This window comes from Chinchilla lanigera, unplaced genomic scaffold, assembly GCF_000276665.1.
Source record: "Chinchilla lanigera isolate Chin_1 unplaced genomic scaffold, ChiLan1.0 scaffold00059, whole genome shotgun sequence".
Classification (NCBI taxonomy): Eukaryota; Metazoa; Chordata; class Mammalia; order Rodentia; family Chinchillidae; genus Chinchilla; species Chinchilla lanigera.
In genome coordinates this window covers 80,431-101,403 of record NW_004955460.1, presented here as the reverse complement: position 1 = coordinate 101,403, position 20,973 = coordinate 80,431, and the positions used below count along the sequence as shown (strand labels likewise).

Sequence of the window (20,973 nt, the reverse complement as noted above, 5' to 3'; positions counted from 1 at the left end):
ATTCTAGTTGGCAGGTGCTGCCCTGGTACTTTCAGTTGGTAGGAGGTGGCTGAAGGATGAAGAGCTCTGACTTGAGCTCTGGCAGTGGTTTTGCCTCTTAGGACTTGTGGGTTCTCTACCACTTCTAGATCACAGAACACTAACCACTGTAGAGATCTCAAGGGAGGGTAGCCAAGGGAGGGCCAGTCTGCTGGTCAGGAGCAAGTTAAGTAATATCAGGCAAGCCAGCATTGCTGAGCTGGTCAAGTGGAGGCTGAGCAACAGTGCAGTGTCACGCCATGGGGAACATCCTAACTTGTTGCGTGGCCCCCAGTGCCAATCGCAATCTTCACCAGCACAAGGGGCCGTGGAGTCAGACTGTGAGTCTGAGATCTATGTGGCTAGAGATGCAGTGGAACAAGTACCTGCTCCCCAGGAGACCAAGGAATTTTTCATGGGAACCAGGGATGGTCACCACCTGTACCACACCAGTGACTGGAAGATGCCCCAAGGTAGGGAGATAGTGGAGGTTGGGACAGTTTGCCCTCAGGTGAAGCTCTCATACTTTAAACCACCAGGGCCCCAGGTAGCTTTGGTCTTCTTCCCTTCAGGAGTTGGCTTTCTTGGGGCTGGGCACTTGTGTCAGGGAAATTATGCTGACTGTGCCTCACTTTCCCACACTAATTCCTTCCCTGTCTTGTGAGGTTAGTGTCTTTCCTCCACTACCTTAACACCCAGTTCTTGGCCCTTTTTATTCCCAAATCCTATTCTGGACCCTTCTGGTTAGTAGCTCTGTACTTTGTCCTGTGGAACTTCATTGGGACTTTTTTTGGTAATTCATGCCCTTTTCTCAATATTCAAATATGTCAGCATCAGAACATCCATCCTATTTCCCTATCTTTATCTAGATTGGTACCTAAGTGAAAGAGACAGGTAAGACCTGATTCTTCCTTTGCTCACACATGTCAAGACAGGGATACTCTAGCAGTTCAGACCCAAACCCAAGGATTTCTTGTATAAATTCAAGTAGAGGTTGCCGTCAGGGTTTATATAGTATTCTTGACATTATGTCTATAGAAGCTCTGATTCTTTCACCTGTAATTTGAGTGCAGAAAGAAAGTCGGGGGACGGGGATTTTAAATAACTGTGCAAGATGTAAAGTGTGCAAAAAAGGTTTTCGTTTACCCCAGAGTTTACCCAGAGAGTTTTGGTTACTTCATGTTTCCCACTTTGACAAATACATTTCCATATTTTCTTGCCTGTTCTAAAGGACAGGTGAGGTTGCTCATGAGATCATGAAATGTTGGTCTAAAGTTTCAAAAGAGAAAACATAATTTGAGGTTTAATTAGGGAAGTGAAGCTTTGGGAGTTAATGTGCCAGACCCTGCCATCTCTGGAATGCTTGTTACCATCTCTTCTCCTCTCCTCCCTCTCTTGCCAGTGGAATACTGCACAGCTGCTAAGAGTGTTAAAGTTAAAGGAACCTGTTGGAGGGAAGAGATCTTTGATTTTTCACTCCTAGATTTTTGGAAAGGGATCAATGTGGGTAAAAACATTTGTGAGTTGCAAGTTGGTTCTTGAATGAAGACTTGCTCTTTTCATTTTTTTGAATGGTTGGCATGGAAACCAAGGACTTTGCACCTAGCACTACCTAGCCCTTTTTTAAAAAAAGGTATTTTGTAACAGGGTCTCTCTATATCGATAAGCTTTCCAGACTGGACTTCAATTTGGAATCCTCTTAGCTGCTCTTCTTGGAGAGCTCTGCTTACTGGGGAATACTAAGTCCTGTAAAGTGTGAAATGTTGTACCTGAAAGATGCATGAGTCCCACCTGGCAGATTTTATTTCTTTACTACACAGGAAATGTCTTCTAGTTCATTCTTCTTCAATTTAACTTTAGTTGGCCTCTTAGTTTCTCTGTTAGACTAAGTAAGCTTCATAGACAAGCCTTTGTGACTTTTCAGGACATTAAAAATCTTTGAAGAATGAATAAATGTATCAACTATACATTTAAATGCAAAGCATGTAGCAACTTATGAAAAGTTACACTGTGTTTGATGGAATAAAGTAGCACTCTGACTGATTTTACCAAAAAATTAGAGGGGTAATGTATTGCAAACATGTACTAATAGAAAAGGGAAAAACAAATAGGACCTTCACATAGTTCTTTATGGTTCACATGTCCCCCTGTGCTGTGCGTCTCACTTGGCCCTTCCAAATACAAAGGAAAACTCTGTACATTCTCTGTATTGTAGATTATGAAACAAAGGTAGAAAATGACCGAGTCAGCTTCTGGCTCACTCCTATCACACACTGGCATGGAGGTGGTACATATGACAAATTCAGTCCTTGCACACAAAAAAAAAATCTTTCCAGAATGCGTCTTACATTTCATCCACAATGTAGACCTATCTCTTAGAACTCACTCCCATCTTACTGAGTTCCACTTAGGTTTTGGTAAAACTCAGAGTCACCAGTCACCTTTCTGTGCTGTGTGTGTACATTCATTTTAATGGATGAGAGTAAAAGTAAAGTAATAAATGGCCTAAATTTACTAGTGAAGTCAGTGGGCTTGTTCTGGGATCTGAGTAGAAGGTGAGACTGCTGTGGACAATGGAATATTAGGAGACACTGGCAAAAGGGCAGGGAAGGGTAGGAGAATGATAAGCAGTGCTAAGCCTGAGGCACTGAAAAATACCTTGTGAGCAGTCTGTTACGCTATGTTTATTGACATGAGCATTAAATTTTCCTTTCCATTTGTCTTTTATAATTGAATGTTTAGGACTAGGGAGTTAACCTACTGGTAGGGCACTTCCGTAGCATGCATAGAGCAAAGCTTGTATCCCCAGCACTGCAGGGAAGGTAAAATTTTGGTATTCAGTAGAGTGATGAGGATCCTCAGCTTCAGTATTGTGTTATTTCACTTTGTGTTCATCTTCACTTTGCATATAAACAGCACCAGACCCCAAATGTACAGTATAGAGGCATTGAAATTACTTTCCCTGGAAATTGCAAAATGCCCATTAAAAATAAAAAAATGACAATGAAAAGTTAGCTTTATACATAAACTTTGGTCTGCTTTTTCCATTGTCTTCTTAATCATTTCAGAATTACTCTTCTTCAAGTTGTTTCAGAAATATTCTTAAGAACCTAGTGTCAATTTCAGATATATGGGCTGGGGATTTAGCTCAGCGGCAAAAGCGCCTGCCTGGCAAGCACAAGGTCGTGAGTTCGGTTCCCGGTACTGGAGAAAAACCAAAAAAAAAAAAAAAAACAATTTCAGATATACTCAAAACTATTTTCTATTGCTTTGCATGTAGCAATTTAGGTAAGACCATCATTTATTCACAGGTTCCTTATGATTTTGTACCGTATCTTTAAAATATAATTGTACACAATTCCATTAATGATTTGCTTCTGTGGACACATAAAATATATGCAATATATTAGATATTTGTTTCTGCGGACACATATAAAATATATGTAGCTACTATAAAATTCAGATGGTATATTTTGTCTTATAATTTAAGTGCATAAGATGAATTATTTTGTAGTGAAGACATTTCAGGGTTAAATATTCTTATGCTGAAGGAATATTTCAAAGTTGAAGTTACCTTTGACTTTTTGATAAACATTTCTTTTGTCATTCTGTATAGCCTATCTCATATCTGAATAGCTACCTTCTAAGATCACCTGCAAATAATGCTGATCTTAGGTGACAAAGCAAGAAACAGCATTAGAGAAAACCTTAGAAGAAATGGGAAAACTTGGCAAACATTAGCTGGTTTTGAGGACACTGAAACAAATGATTACTGAACAGCCAGTCAGTGTTCAAGATACAGAGCAGACAGTGCTATACAGACAGCCTCCATCCTAACCCTGATCCTTGTACGTTAGAGGGAGTGGGGTAGACAATACATGCATAATAAGAAAGTCAGGTAGTGAGGTGAGGGGAGAAAGTGAAATTGGGTAAGTGTTGAGGTGAAAGGTCAGTTTTAGATGGGCAAAGGAAGATGGCTATCTCCTTACAGGATGTCTGAGCAGCCCTAAATATGAGCATGTTATGAGTGGGTCGGTGCTTCCATGCAGAGGGATAGCTCTCTCCTTTTCTATTTCTTTAAATGGGAACAGTCTTGGTTGGGTAAAGAAAAGAAAGACATAAGGCAGCTGCCGGAGAGTGAAAGAGATACCAGAAGGAGCTTCGTGGGCCCAAGCTTTTATACGCCTATTGGGCTTTGACAAAGAATACTGTGAACTTTAGTTGTCCCAGGAAACCATGGGAGGATTATAAGCAGGGAACACTGTCTTTTAGAGAAAAAAAGCAAACTAAGTGTGAATTCTAGATATATGACCTGTAGAAATAGACTTCATGGAATGACTCATGTGCACTGCATTAATTGCTACTGTATTTTCTCATCTCACCCCCCAAGTGTATTAAAGTATTTAAACCAATCATATTACTACAAAAAGAGCAAGTTGTAACCTGGATATACGGTTTAAAAGTCTAAGAAACTGAGTAAAGTGTTCCTAAGGAAAACATAAATGAAAAGAGGTTTAATACAGTATATGAATGCCACATCTCAGTCACAATCACTGAAACAGAGATGAGGACTACACAGAGCAGGATTGAGAATTGATGAAGAGACCGATCCAGAGTGTGGGTCATCAGGAAGTATAACAGAGAAGTCAGGCAGGAGTGAGCACTGAACTGCAGTGTGCACAAGCTCTGCTTCTTGCAGTGTACCCTCTGATGAGGCCGACCAGCTCCAGGCAGTGGAACTCTGACAAAATCAGTTTGCACAGTAATTGAGTCTACAATGGTTGTGCTGTGGATCGTAAAGCTAATATAATATACAGCGAAAGGATAACAGACCAAGTTGGTAGATGCAGTAGCCTTCAAATAAACAGGTGCCCAGCCGTTGGCCCAGAAACTGTGGATATCTTCTATGTAAATGGGATATATTGAAATCAGTGTGTCTAATTCTGCTTTTTTTTGGATTGATGATCACTGCCTTCTCTCTATTATTTTGGTGAGAAAAATTATTTCTTGACAGTTTGCAGCTGTATAATTTTAATACTTTAGTAATGCATTTCACTTATTCCAAGTCACATGTGTTTCTTTATATTTTTAATAGTTCTGGAATTGAGACAGACTTTTCCACTTGTATAAGATAGTAACTTATACAAGAGCAATAACATTATTAGATATCAGTAATGTTTTATACATTTATTTCTGTCATAGATGTTTACAGGACTTGATTTAAATTTTTAAAATTGTATTTCTCCTATAATAGCCCACAGTGCTGTCAAGTTTAATTTTTAAATTTATAATATAGGGGCTGGGGTTGTAGCTCATTGGCACAGTTCCTGCCTGACAAGCATGAGGTACTGACTTTGACTGCTGGTACTAAAAATAAATAAGTAGTAAGTAAATACATACATACATACATACATACATACATAACATACAATTGGTGGCTCCTCTGAAAGTGTCCTAACCATAATCACTAATTATAGTTTGAAATATTTGTATAGATTTCTGTTTATCTCTCCTGCAAAGGCTTTCCCATCATGATGGCAGAGGTCACCACCAGCAGCTGCCGACTAGCTCACTAGTGGCCCTGGTGTCTTTCTCCTCTGCTTGTTGGGAGGTCTCAAGAGATTTGTGATGAATTGACCAACCTTGGGTCAGGTGCCCATTCTACCACCCTGGAGAGGGTGTGAGCCTGTCCCTAGGGCTGGTTTCTCTTATTTTCTGCATGCTGTCTTTTTTTAAAGTGCCAGACTCCTCCAATTTTGTCTTCAGATACATAGAGAAAGAGAGAGAGACTCTGTGTGTGTGTGTGTATGTGTGTCTGTTTTAAGCTGGTTCTTATTTTGATACTTAGTTTCCCTGGACTTCATTCAAAATCTGTCATTACAAAGGTACTAATACCTAATATGGCTCTTTCTGTAATTTATTTTAATAGTATAATAATTCTTCAAATTCTATTTAGAAGTTCAAATAGTCATATATTTGTGTTTTAGTAGGAAGTGGTCATAAATCTCATCAGAAGCTTCAGGGTAGATGGCTATGAGAGTCTCTACCTATCACCTTATGCACAATGTTACTTTGTTTCTCCACACGACTAAGATTGCCTCATCTTCTCAATGATATGCAGAAAACGTAACTTTTTGGGTGGATCTTTTACATAGGAATGGTTCTAATGCACTTGATTGAAGGAATTACCATGAAGAACAAAGAATGGGTTTTAGTAAGTTTCTAATGATCTCATTGTACAGTTAAAATCAATGATTCAAATTCATGTTCAATCTGGAAGTCCCATATTACGTGTATCTAAGATTCTAGCCATATTACTGGGAGAGGGGCCAAAGAAGGGTTCTAAGAAGATAAATTTGTGAGATGCTGAGTTAGACAGTAGTCACAAGTAGTAATTATTTTTTAATATATTATTGCTCATTTCGATTTTGTCAGGACCATGGTTATACATATTGTGATTTGATCATTAAACACCATAAAGTAGAGCAATTATTAATGTGTGGTTAAAAATATTACATAGCCACTATGCTATCTGAATCTTGGTACGATTTCTTACAAGATTGGTTAAGTAGACTGAAATTCTTGGGGATGGTCATAGTATCCCCCCATGATGACTTTTATTATCTCTTATAATGACAAAATATGTAGTACAAAAGTTAAAAATCTGCTTTATAGTATTTACTAAATAGAAATTTGTCACAATTTGGTTCCAAGGTGAACAGCTGGGCAGAAGGAAGAATAAAAAATGTATATAGTCCTGCAAATGGACAATTTTTTAAAAAACAGTTTCTTCCTGGGAAATGTTTGTAGATTAGGAGATTGGATTTTTAAGCAGTCTTAGATTTTCCATCATGAATAGCCTCCAAATAGTGCTGCTAATAAAGTGAGTTTACTTATTGAATGCAGCTAGAATTAGCCATTTGATTGACAGCGTAAAGAATGTTTGTTGTGTTAAAATATTTGCTACACTGAACTGGTATCTGACTGTACATCCTCAATGCCATGGCAGTGCTTGCTACTACAAACTGTTCCTCAAATGTTCTGGTAATGTCAGCACAGAAGGCCAATCTTGTATTTCTATTGGATAAGTCGGACAGGGGAGGGTGTATATTCATTTAAAAGTGTATTTGGTTCACCTGAAAGCTACATTAGATTACTTAGGTACAACTTTAGAATAATAAGTCTAAGATATAGCCTGTTTTTTTCTACATGTGTGCAGGGATTCTACAATTTTACAGCTCCCCAGTAGAATTCTTACATTGTTGCTTTTACACTAATTCATACATGTGCATAGCTAAAAACATTTTTCAACACTGTTAATCTGACTAAAGGTATTGTGCAGTTTTTTTGAAGGCCATCTACTTCTCTACTGAATTAAATAAACACATCTTTTTATTTTCCTCTGTGGATGTAGCTTTGGAATCAAACACCATTCAAGGGCAAGCACAATTTTCCAGAGCAAATCTCAAACATACAGTAAGACTACTTTACCCCATCAAGGATAAGGCTGAAAATCATTGCTATTTTATGGATATATCATACAAATATTTATAAGAACTTTTAATTTATTTCAATTTTTCAACTTTTCATATATGCGTTTTACATTTAATATCTGATTATATTTTCCTTTAAATGTCACTGTACAATTGAGAGCTTGTGCACTCTCTGTTAACACATTTAGCTACCTCTTTATCACTGCAATAGACCATGTGATTATGGAAGGGGTCATGGATTTAAATTTTTTTTGTATTATATTGTTCCTTTCCGCTTGTTCCACAGAGCATGTTTTAAAGAGTAATGATAGAATCTAGGTTATACAGACTGTCATGTCAAAATGTAAAATTCATAGAAATAGATAGATACAATTATAGATATAGTTAGAAATACAGATAGAGAGCTAACGAGAGGGAGAGAGAGATGGAATCATCACTTTGACCTCACTGCTACAGTGCTATAATCAAGTGAGCCTACCTCACACTGGATGTATGCTGTCTGGTATTCTCAGAAATTTCAAACTAGTCAAACTTTCTGATCTTCATATGAAAATCTGTGTAAACATGTTCCTCTGACATTCCTTAAAAGGTCAGCCAATGTGTGTAACTACTGTAAATTTTTGTGTCCTGCTTACTTTAGGGCGAGAATCAGATCTGTAGGACTTTTTCTCAAACTTACTTTTCTTTGATGTCTGCTTAAATCAGGGTTTTTTTTGTGTGTGTGTGTGTTTGTTCTGTATTGTTTTGTTAAAAAACCAATATATGACCAAATTTTCTGACTGATTACAACAGTAAGAATTAAGGAATGAAGGCTCTATAATCCTTGGGGAAAAGCAGCACGGTGAAAAATGGGAATTCTTACCAGCATTTCCATTTACACACAATTTTGTTTCCTTGAGCTGGTCATTTCTGGTTAGCATTGCAACGTTTCTCCATTTCTTCAAGAGCTGTGGGCCTCTCACATGTAGAGCACAGGATGCAATACAAGCTGTCCTGTGCTCCTCTCTTCAGGGAAAGGAATATGTAGATGTCTAGCTTTATAGGAGAAGGCTGTATTGGCAACACTGTGACTCATGTAGCTCTTGAAGCATTTATTTATGAACTTTGTTAGACCAAAACACATTTGTGTGTTATTGACACTATGTTCAGTTAGACTGGCACCCTCATGTCAAGCTCAGTATTTCAGGTGAACTGCTTTACAGTTGTCTAAAGACCCACTAATATTTTTAGTAACATATTTTCAGTTCAATATCTTTGTAGATTACCAATAGGTGGTTCAAGAGGCTTCCAAGAATTCTAATGCAGGAAGAGGACAGTCCCCAGAAATGAGAAAGTAGCTAAAACAGATTTTGGTATTGAGAGTGGGGTTGTTGCTGTAATGCTATCTGACCATATGGTTCAGGAGCCTTTAGAACTGGTTTGCCAGAGGACTTGGAAAGGTTTGGAGATGGCAGCTGGACAGTCAACCCTAGAATTATCAAGGCAGAACTTTTTTATTCTTACAGTGCCTGACTGACATCTACCAATAAAAGACAAAAGTGGTCTCATTTAGCATTGCAGTCAACATTCTGATTCTGACAGGAATATTATATCAAGCCTGGCTCACATCATTCTAGGGTTCTTTATATATTCTGATGATAATCCCCGACTCAAAATTATATTACAGGGGCCGGGGATATAGCTTAGTGGCACAAGAGCCTGCCTGGCAAGCGCAAGGTCCTGAGTTTGATTGCCAATAGCCCCCCACAAAAAAATATATATACATATTAAAAGCTACTGCGATAAAATCAGCATGGTACTGGCAAAAAAATCAGACCGAGGATCAGTGGAAGAGATTAAAAGATGCAGATACAAGCACGAACACATTCAGCCACCTTGTCTTTCACAAAGGGGCCAAACATGTTCAATGGAAAAAAGACAGCCTCTTTAATAAATCGTGCTTGAAAATCTGGCTTTCCACATGCCAAAGACTAAATCTAGACCTATGTCTATCACCATGCTCTAAAGTCAAAATGGATCAAAGATCTAAATATTACAACAAAAACACTAAATCTACTGGAAGAGAAAGTAGGTAGAAATTTTGAAGACATAGGGACAGGCAGAGAGTTCATGAACAGAAACCAAACTGCATGGGAAATACTACAAAGAATCAACAACTAGGATCTCATCTTACCAAAGTTTTGAACATCAAAAGAGATCACCAACAGGGTGAAAAGAAAACCCACAAATTGGGAAGAAAATTTAGCCAACTGTCTTCAGAAAAAGGACTTCTATCTAGAATATATAAAGAATTTTTTAAAAATCAGGACCCCAAAATTCAAAGACCCAATCCAAAAATGGTCATTCCATAGTATTACCTTAGCAGTACATTACCACATAAAGTACAGGTGAGCACTTAAAAACCTGTCTTATACTTCCACTTAATTTATAGAATACCTATATATTATTAGGTCCTGACTACAACCATCATAATTTGTACTGTGCTTTTCCTAATACATGGATGCAAATCCTTTTGGTTTTCTTGTTACTGTAATTAGGACTGTTGAAGAATATTCTCTTAAAGATCCAAGAGAATATTTGCTTCTATGGATTACATTGATGTTTCCTGTTTTAGAAATTAAAATTGAGAGTTAAATGTGAATGTATTTGTGTGTGCACACGTGTGCAGGGAGAAGATGTTAACACAGCATTTCTCAGTCATGGATCTTACTGATATTTTGAGCTAGAAATTTTGTTGTGGTGGCTGTCCTGTGCAGTGCAGGATGTTTAACAGGACTGCTGTCTTCTGCCTAGTAGATGCTGGTAGCTTTCTCCCTCATGTTGCAGTGACTAGCAATGTCTACTGTTGGACAGATCATTCCTTTTGAACCACTTTGTTAATATACATATCAAAAATAACTATCTTTTATAACTTTTACATTTTTGTTGTCTTGCTATATTGGGTGAAAATGTATCTCTATGTACACTTATGTACATCTCCTCATTTGACCAAATAGAACACAATTAGGTTCTCCTTTTTCTTAGTTCATCTGCAGTTAGTCTTGAAGAAACAATAAAAAGACAACCTAATGTCATAGACATATTTGTTTGGACATAAGTGTATTTTCAAAAATTTCAAATGATTGTGGGTAGTTTCTTACTTTATATTAAACACTGAAACCATTGCTTTCTTAAATTAGGTACAAAGGGATTTTACATGGTACCTCTAAAATTGCTACATTAGTACTCATTGGTGAATCCTGCACAATGAATAATTGTTTTACCCATACATGACTTATAATATGCATCGGTCAGCTTTGAAAATTCTGGTTCGTATTTCTTTATAACATCCAAAACACTTTTGTTAGTATTAACACCATCTTAGTAAAAAGTCTTCTAGGTACTGAGAAGCTGTCTCATGCAGAGAGGAAGGTACACATTTTCCAAAACCTTAATTTTGGCTTCATTGCTTGAATTTTGTCACTGGCAACAAATATTTGTTCATTTTCCTTCTAGGCCCATTTTGTTCATTTTTTTATATTTTTAGTTTCATGGAAAAGTGGTGTTGTATGATACGCAGCCTGTTAAGTTCGCAAACAAATCAGACGTGATTTTCTAAGAACAAACATACTTCAGTATGTAGAAAAGCTTCATGTGAACTTTTCATTTACTCATAATATTAAAAAGAGGGTCCAAGCCTTATTAACAATAGTCTTCACCACTTCATCAAGGACAATCATAGAAGAAATAGGATTTTAAAGAAAACTGCTAGGAATAGTGAGAAGTAGACTGACAACTGGTGTAATTTGGAACCACAGGCTTGATTCACATTGAGGAATCAAAAGTTTTATTTTTGCTTTTATACAGTCATTCCAAGTGTGCAACAGTGAAAAATAAGTAATGTCTTCATGCATTTGTAAGGACAGTTTGATCTCATGAGCCTCTTGGAAAAGAAACAAGAATCTCCAGAGATCCACAGACCACAGCCAACCACTGGTTTAAGGGAAGCACAGGATATTTGTTCAAAGAAAATACTGGTCCTTGATAGAAAGGCAATTAAATATTTAAACTCAACTAACAGAAACAAAAATACATAATGAAACTATCGTGGACTGAAGATAAAAAATCTGAAAATCTGAATCTCATTCACAGTTATTAATGTCTACAATTGATTACCGACCACTGCTGGTTTACTAGCATTGCCTGTTGGGGGGGAGTTATTACTTATAGGCACTGTCTTGATTACTTTTCTCTTATTGCTGAGACAAAATATCTGACACCCAGAATTAAGGAAGAAAAGGTTTATTTAGCTCACAGGCTGTGGTTTCAGTCCATACTCGGCTGGCTCCAAGGCAGGGTGGCACATAGCAGAGAGCAACTGTTCATGGTGGTGGAAGATAGCAAAAACAGCAAGAGCAAAAGGCAGGAGTAGTGGCAAGCAGTCTCTTTCTCTCCCTTACATATGCAAAACTACCCGCCTCAGGGTGGGTGTAGCACTCACACTCATAATCCCAGCATTAGACCATAGATGGGTCATAAACTGTAGAAACCTGCTCCCATGACTGCATGAGGCTTTGGGGGAATATGCAGACACAAACAATAGCCGGTGTCTTTGCTGGTCATTTCAGAAAAGTATTCACAGTACTTGATGCATCGAAGAAAAAAGAACTCTTCAGGCCAAAATCCAAGAGAATTGTAGAACTGTTTGGTGTGCTGAAGGCTCAGCCTCTTTCTCCATTCTCCTGTACCCCTAGCAAGTATTTAACTAGGATGTGAGCAATTGCACTTAGCTTCACTTTCTTCTTTTATAGAGTTGCAGACAGATCCTTGGATATTTTTGATGAGAGATTCCATCCACTTACACTAAATGTCACTTTTTTGAATTTATAATTTTCTACCTCATTGTTTCTTTCATGCTTTTACTTGATATTAACTGCCAGAAGTAAATCACACCTTTATATTTCAATTTAAATCCTGTCCTATCCCACCTCATGTTGTATGCCATTTTCTTAGAAAAGGAGGGTTCTTCATGGCTATGGAAGAGTGAGAAATGACTTGCACCTTTACTATTGGGCTAAGGTAAATAAATTTACTACTCAAATATCAGAAAATGTAGATCTTCAAAAATAATTTTCAGTAGCCTCTGATATAAACATTAGTTAATGAACCCCATAACAGGTGAAATCTCTGAGAAGAGAACTAGGTTAAAATGACATAAAAACTTAGCAAGTCACTTCTTCAGGCATATTAGCACTTTTTGGTGCTCAACAGTAATGTGGCTGCTGACTCTTGTCAGCAGAGGCTGAGGTTGCAGGACACTAATTACATTTTTTAGACTTTATTACACAGAAATACAATGCGTAATCAAGAAGACTTTCAGGCTAAAATGAATTTGAGAATTCTTTTTTTTTTTTTTCTGGCCTTTTTGAGACAGGGTCTCATTATGCAGTTCAGGCTGGTCTTGAACTCACTTATGTAGCCCAGGCTAGCCTCGAACTCACAATGATCCTCCTGCCTCAGCCTCCCAAGTGCTGGGATCACAGGTGTGTGCCACCATGCCTGGCTGAATTTGAGAATTCTATTAAGCGAAGTAGAAAGGAATATCAATTTCTGAGCTTGCATACTTCCATGTTGCTTACCACTGGAATATATTCTGAGAGGTGCATTGATAGTGATTCCATCCTTGTGCAAATCTCACAAAGTGTACCCACACATCAAAGATGGCTGTAATGCACTATATGCTTGCTTATGGGGCTGCTCTTGTACATGTGGTCATCACTGACCAAAGTGTCACTAGGCACAGTAAAAGATCCCAGTGTTTCTAGTTGAAGATTAAAAGACATATACCCCAACTGAAATTATTTTAAGGAACATGTGAGCAGAAGGTCAAGACTGCTGTCCTAAGAATACTGAAAAGGTTTTCTTGACAGGATACTTGCATTGCATCATTTCTCCTTTCAGAGAGAGACGCTTCCAGAGGAATACTTTGGGCATGATCCTGAACACGAATATATTTATAGATTTGTTGCTATTATCTTAATGCTGCATGGTTACCAGCTGAATATGCAATCGTAACTTTGGTAAGATGTTTCTCATTTATCAAACATGCTTAGAAAATGGTCTTTTACACTGAGTGAGGTCTTTTGAAAATTTCATTCCTGAAATTATCATGAGAATTTTATTAAGAGAAGCCTGTCGTAGTTACTTTTATGTAACTGCTGAGACAAAATGCCCAGCACCCAAAGATAAAAGGGGAAGGTTTTACTTAGCTTATAATTTGTAGAGGTTTTGGTCTATAATCTGCTGAATCCAAGGGAGTGGCACATAGCAGAAGGACAACAGTCCATGGCAGTAACAAGAGCCAAAGGGGGAGGACAGAAGTCTCTTTCTGTCCATGTTATTGTACAGAGTCCACTGGGTTTAAGGAGCTGCCCATCCAATCAATAGTCTGACCCAGCAATCACACATTCTGAATCACAGCATCCTTAAGCCAAGTACTGTACAATCTAGATTTCTCCCTCTCTGAAAAAGTTCTATGCATGCATGAAGTTTTGGGGGGACATCTAGACCGAAAGCCTACCAAGGAAAGTAAATAAACAAACTTGGGGCCCATAGCCATTATCATTTAAAATGGTGTCCTTACTTTTCTCATCACAAAACAATTGCAATTAAAGGAAGTTAGAGAGTTTCCTCCCACTAGGCAGTGCACACACACTTAACACTGTGAACATTTCCCACTGTGGGGTAGGAAAGAGAGCAATTACAAGACCATGTGAGCCACAGAGACTGAGCCTATGCAGGTTAAGCTAAGTCCCAGGCTGTGTCCAGGCAATTCACTGCCTTCAGTTCTTTATTCTTTGGGTTATGGTTACCAGTCCATCTCTGTTGACAGCTTGTGTCTGTTCATGATGTTGCCCTGGATGCAAGTAGCAGCAGTTAGAAAAGCTTTGTTAGCCTGATAAGCTGTAGCTGTGTCCTCATATTTGTGTTATCCATACAGAATTGTGAAGGAGGGATTTTGTCATTTGTCATAATAAGTGATAAGTGCTCAAATGATTGAGCTTGTTCTATTTCTTCCTCTACCAAATGCATGGTGGAAAGTCACCTACATGGCCTGGAGAGAAAGAGCACTTAGAACAGTAGCTGCTCCTATGGCATCTAGTCAGAATTTGTGGGGAGGCTCATGCCCTGTGCTTGAATAGAAACCCCTCAGGGACACTTCCATTTGCAGTGGTATATAGTGCAGCAAGCGGAGATGGGTTGGAAGTGGGAGTGGCCTTGTAGACCAGGTAAGCTTGATGTTATCTGAGATAATGGGCACGTCTTCCAATCATTTGAATGTATGGGGATAGGAACAGGAACTAAGAAGTAAAGAAGTAAGTGTGGCTCTTCAAATGCACAAAACAAATTCAGTGAGAAGTGGACAGGAGTCTTGAGAGGTCCACCACCAGCATTTAGAGGAAAAGTCTCTAACTAGTAACTACAGCAATTAGAGAAAAGGAGAAAAGAGTAATCAGAGAGAAATTTGGATGACTTTTGCTGACATGTCCAGTCATTCCTGTCACCAAAACTGGACAAGAAATTTATTTATTTATTTTTTTTTAAGGATAAAAGGAGGGAAACATTAACAGACATACAACATTTTACAACATATCACAAGCACTTTATTTATTTATTTATTTTTTTTTAAGGATAAAAGGAGGGAAACATTAACAGACATACAACATTTTACAACATATCACAAGCACAATACAGACAATACAGAGTTACAAACAAAGTGGTAGGGAATTAACAATGGTGGTTGTATTACATATTGATATCTTCAAAGTGGCTTCTCATGAAAACAGATATAGACATGCAATACTGGTCAACCAAAGACTCATTGACAGTTTCTTTCAGCATAGAAACAGCAGATAGAAGAACAACCATGTTATCTATCCTGTATATACATACATACAAAATTTCTCCTTCTTTCCCTTCTCTTTTCCCACATCCCAGAAGCCCTTTACTCTTCGGTGGTTTCCTATCATTTCACAGTGTCTATCATACCTCCGAGTTTAAATTAACTCTTTCAAGTTTTACACTAGTGACACAATGCGGTGGTTGCACATGTATGTTTGATTTATTTCACTTATGAGTATGGTCTCTAGTTGTGACCATTTAAATATAAAGGACTCGAGTTTATCTTTCTTTACAGCTGAGTAATATTCCATTATATAAAAGTACCATAATTTTCTTATCCAATCCTCGGTGGATGGACATTTGGGTTGCTTCCACATTTTAGCAATTACAAATTGTGCTGCTATGAACATAGGTGCACATATATCACTGTGATATGATGTTTTTAGATCTTCTGGGAAAATACCCAGCAGGGGGATAGCTGGGTTGAATGGGACCTCTAAACCTAGTTTTCGGAGGAATCTCCAAACTGATTTCCACAGTGGTTTCACCAGTCTGCATTCCCACCAGCAGTGGAGAAGGGTTCCTATTTCTCCACAGCCTCGCCAGCATTTGTTATTGGTTGATTTCTTAATGCTAGCCATTCTTACTGGGGTAAGGTGGAATCTTAGTGTTGTTTTAATTTGCATTTCTCAAATAACTAATGATGTTGAACATTTTCTCATATATTTATTTGCCGTTTGTATCTCCTTGTCTGAGAAATGTGTGTTCATCTCAGCTGCCCATTTTTGGATTGGGTCTTTGAATTTGGAGGGGCTGAAATTTTTAAATTCTTTATATGTTCTAGATAGAAGCCCTTTGTCTGAGGGACAATCAGCTAAAATTTTTTCCAAGTTTGTGGGTTTTCTTTTGACTCTGCTGGTGATTTCTTTAGATGTGCAGAAACTTTTCAGTAGGATGAGATCCCAGTTGTTGATTCTTTCAAGTGTTTCACGTGCAATTTGGTTTTTATTCATGAACTCTCTGCCTACCCCTATGTCTTCGAGGTTTTTACCTACTTTGTCTTCCAATAGATTTAGTGTTTCTGGTTTAATATTGAGATCTGTGAACCATTTTGACTTGAGTTTGGTGCATGGTGATAGGCTTGGGTCTATTTTCAGTTTTTGGCAGTGGACAAGAAATTTACATGTGCAGCACAGGTGTCTGATTTCCAACTGTGACCTGACCTTTTGCTTTAGCTGAGCAAAATCTTGGTAGGACTTCCCTTTCTGGTCAGATACAGAATAAACATAATTTACAACAGTTCTTAATGTAGCACTTAAACAGAGCTAAAATGAAAGAACAATGCTCTCCTCTTTGCAGATTTACTTAGAAAGACTTTTGTCTTATGCTGAGATTGACCTCTGTCTTACTAACTGGAAAAGGATTGCCTGGGGAGCAATTCTTCTTGCCTGCAAAGTCTGGCATGATGTGCCTGTGTGGAATATACACTTCTGCCGGATGCTCAAGGATTTGTCACTTAAAGACATGTGAGTTGTAAGGTTTTGGTGAACTTTCTAACCATTTTCCAGTTTACTTGCTCTATTAAGGCATGTATTTAAGAAATATTTTAAACTATTACATTATACAGAAAATGGAAATAGGCATGAAACGATTATTCTCTGTCCCGCTATAGTATAAAAATTCATATTTTTCATCATTAATTGGTAGATTTTGATGGGTTATTATTGTAATGATATACTTTGTAAATTGAATTTTTTTCTGGTTGTTTGGATAAATATTTTACGAGCCTACCACCAGAACAGCATAGCACAGTGCATATCTTTATGGCTTTTTAACAGCTACCAATTCCATTCCCTTTTTAAGGGCTGTCCTGTCTGGCTTTTGAAATAAATGTTTGTCCTCTGTTATATGCTTAGGGCTGTAGATTCAGTATGAGTCACATGTTGTATGTTTGCTTTTGCTGGTCTCTACAACAGGAAATATTCCAGATGCCTGTGCATGCCTCCTCCTGTTTAGGAGTGTTGCATGTATATTGAGTGTGCATGGGAAGTCGCATAGTCACATAACAGAGGACTATTCCATCATTTCCTGTGTGTGTGTGTGTGTGTGTGTGTGTGTGTGTGTGTGTGTGTGTGTCCACACACATGCGCATTCTGTTGTGGTGCAGAAGAAAGCAGATACTGATCATCTTGGGGTTTCCCAGCACAGAGTGTATGAGTCCAGGGTTCTGCCAGAGTTCTTGCCCTAACAGGAATTTAATCTAGCCAAGACTCCTGCTTTGAACTTTCTGCCTGCCAAAGTTTACAATGAGTATCTTGTCATGGTCACAATTTGCTACCCTAGTAATAAGGTGCCCTTTGATATAGCCTCATATGCAGAGACATAGGGAAAGATTTCCTTTCCCATCTAGTTTTTTTCCTTGCCTTGTTTATTTATTTTGCTTGTTTATTTATGGATGCTTGCTACTTGAAGAGTTTGCCCCCTCAGAGAGAGACTGGTGCATCTTTCCTTGGTGACCTACTTCCGTAAGCCCTTCCTCTTATAAGCCAGTGAAGATGTCTGCAAGTTTTTCAGAGCTGACATCAGCATACATCACTGCTTTTGTCTCTCACTGTAGTGGGGCCTCATCAGTGTGTATGGAGTGAGTCACACAGATGCACTGATGGACTCTGAAGAAAGAATCAAGAGCCAGCAGCAGGCAGAAATGAGTAGGCCTTTCTAGTCCACTCAAATGCAAAAGTGCTGGGACAAAGAAAGGATTGAAAATAGCTGTGCCTTGTTGGAGCGTGAGTGTTTTCTTCCAGTTAGGTAGCCACCCTTGGTCTCAAACAGAATCTACAGCAACCTCAGAAGCTCAAAATGACATTTTTTAAGCTAGCCCACTTGACTAACATTGCCCTGTATTTGTTTTGCTGTGTTTTCCTCCCCAGAAATGAATTGGAAAGGCAATACTTGGGTCTACTTGAATTTAATGTTAATGTGTCTGCCAGTATTTATGCCAAATACTACTTTGATCTTCGCTCTTTAGCAAATGAAAGCAACATATATTTTGTGTTTGCACTTCTCACCAAAGAAAGAGCACAGAAACTAGAGGTAAGGCTGTGCTGTCACTAAGTAGGATGTTCTGTGCCGCACTAACACCAGCATCTGTGACTGTATCATATAAAGTAGTGTTAAGGAAAATGGGAAGTGTTCAAATGAACACATTCAGCAGTTTACAAACCGCTTGGTGTCAGTCATATTTCACAGTTTTTGTATGGTTCATAAAGAGATCCACACCATTATTCAAAAGTAGATATAGCTTCTGTGATCATAATTCAGAATACTTTAATAAAAATTAATCTGATCAGAATGGTTTTCCTTTGAACCTCTACCTTTATTCCATAGACATACATAATTAACTCCTTTTGCTTGTTTCCCTTATCATGTACACAAATACAGCTCACCTAACTATTTGTGCTTATCTTTTACTCACTTTGCAAGCTGATATCAGAGTTCAGCTGTCTTAGTTCAAACCCAAGGGTTCAGTAGAGACATCCACAGTGGATAGTGTGAGAGTCCTATACTTAGGATGTGTGAGGTACATGTGTTTCAAATACATGAAGTGGAAGTACATGAGTTTTAAAAGGAAGTGGCAGCTTACATGGGGGAAAACAATATACATCCAAATAATTTGCACCTAAATTCGATGCATATATTCAAATAAAACTTTCTGTAGTGCCGTGGTAGCAGTTCCCAGGTTACAGGATTTGAGTTGCAAACTTTCATACATATGAATGGATCTTGTTTTTGGTTTGGGTTTTTTTTTAAATGCTTTACATTGTATATTTGTGTCAAATGTGTATGACAGTCAGTTTGTTGGACTTACAAATGAATCTGATTTAGGAATATTCTCCCAGAACAGAACTCATTCATAAGCCATTGTATTTGAAACACATTGAAAACTCATTCATAAGCCATTGCTATATTTTGGAATATATACTTTTCTCCTGTAACTCATGTGAATTTGAGGGAGTTTCTTTGGGTGCTTCAGTCAGACCTATCCTGCCCTGCAAAAGGGTTCATACTACCTTCCAAGGAAGTACCATGTAGTTTGTAATAACTAATAAAGACCAGGTAGCATTGGCATAGCTGAGCTAGAGTTTACTAATTGTTTTGCACATGTGTAGGTTTATCATTTTTAATAAACAGTTACACAGTAAAAAATGTTGCTGTTAAGAGCATATTGTATCACAAAACCTTTGACATCTTTGGAAACTTCATTTATAAAGACTGTAACTGAGCAAATTTCCCCTTTCCTGGTAACTGAATCACCACCCTTAAGAAAGTTGGTCAATTGGCAGGAAGCAGCATCCTCACAACCTGGCAGTGCAGGCCTCAGACAGACAAAGCAGTGACCACGAAGTAGCTAGATGAGTCTGCAGTATGATTGAACATCAAGGATAGGATCTTTTCTTTAAGGTTGCTGTCTTTTACAAACAACTTACCTGTATTCTGTTTGATGAACTTTCCTAGGCCATGTCAAGCTTGTGTGAGAACAAAGGCTTGTGCAGAGCTGCTATGAGAAGATGCTCCAGTGATGGCAATTTCACTGGTATTTGTCTGTCCAATGCTATCCTCTCTTAAAAGGGGGAAATGGGAGCTATGATATCATAAACCCCTCATTTAGAAAAGATGGAGAAATATCATCTCTCTTGCAAAAAAATCCAAAGTTAACATTTTTACCAAAAGGAAAGATCTTGAATTTAAGAAATGCCTGGACAATGACAGTTGTACTGCATGGGAAATTAAGTGACCTTATCAAAGCAGCAAAACACTGCCTGTCTTCATTATGTGAGCAGAGTTCCAAGTACTGCAAAGCAGAAGCTCCCAACTGATACAGCCATTTGCTTATTTCGCAGTCCAGTGCATGTGAACTCCATGAGGTTTTTGCACTAAGAGTTTAAATTTAAACTAGCTTAAATTTTTCATTAATTTTTAAGAAATAGATTTAGAAAATAGTACACAGAATTTCAACTTTGAAGATGACTATTACATGCAGGTTTTTTTGGAGAAAATGCTACAATTTAAATTTGTTTTTCATTTCCATGTTTATATTTTTAAAAGATAATAAACTATTTTTATTAAAACACAGCTGGTATACTTGTTGACATTTCTCTGTTCACATAACATTATAGCTCTCCAGAAATGAAATGTTTTATGTCATTCCTGATGAGTTTGAAAGTATTCTCAATGGGAAAACTTCAATGCTGGCTTGATCCACCTCTGGGCAATTAACGTGTTTCACTTAGCTTCTTTTTCCAACTGAACGTAATGTAGATAGTGTCCGAGAAAGTATAGCCCAGGAGAACATAAACTGAAGTAATATATACCAAAGAGAAATCACTGATAGGAATAGTACAGAATTAGAACATCAAGTGTTTGAAGTTTTCAGAGAGTAACAGTAAAGAGATAAAAGTATAGGAACCAAAACTGGAGTTCACCCAGAAGAAGTCACACAATCTTCAAGAATATATTTCATTTTTTATTTATGTATATATAAAAATATATATTAAGATGGAAATATATAGAAATAGACCAA

The 20,973-nt window shown here is 37.8% G+C and overlaps 1 pseudogene; it reads left to right on the top strand.

Moving 5' to 3' along the window:
• The first annotated feature begins 278 nt into the window (after positions 1 to 278).
• On the top strand, positions 279 to 20,297 carry LOC102016030 (annotated as a pseudogene).
• Positions 20,298 to 20,973: the final 676 nt, after the last annotated feature.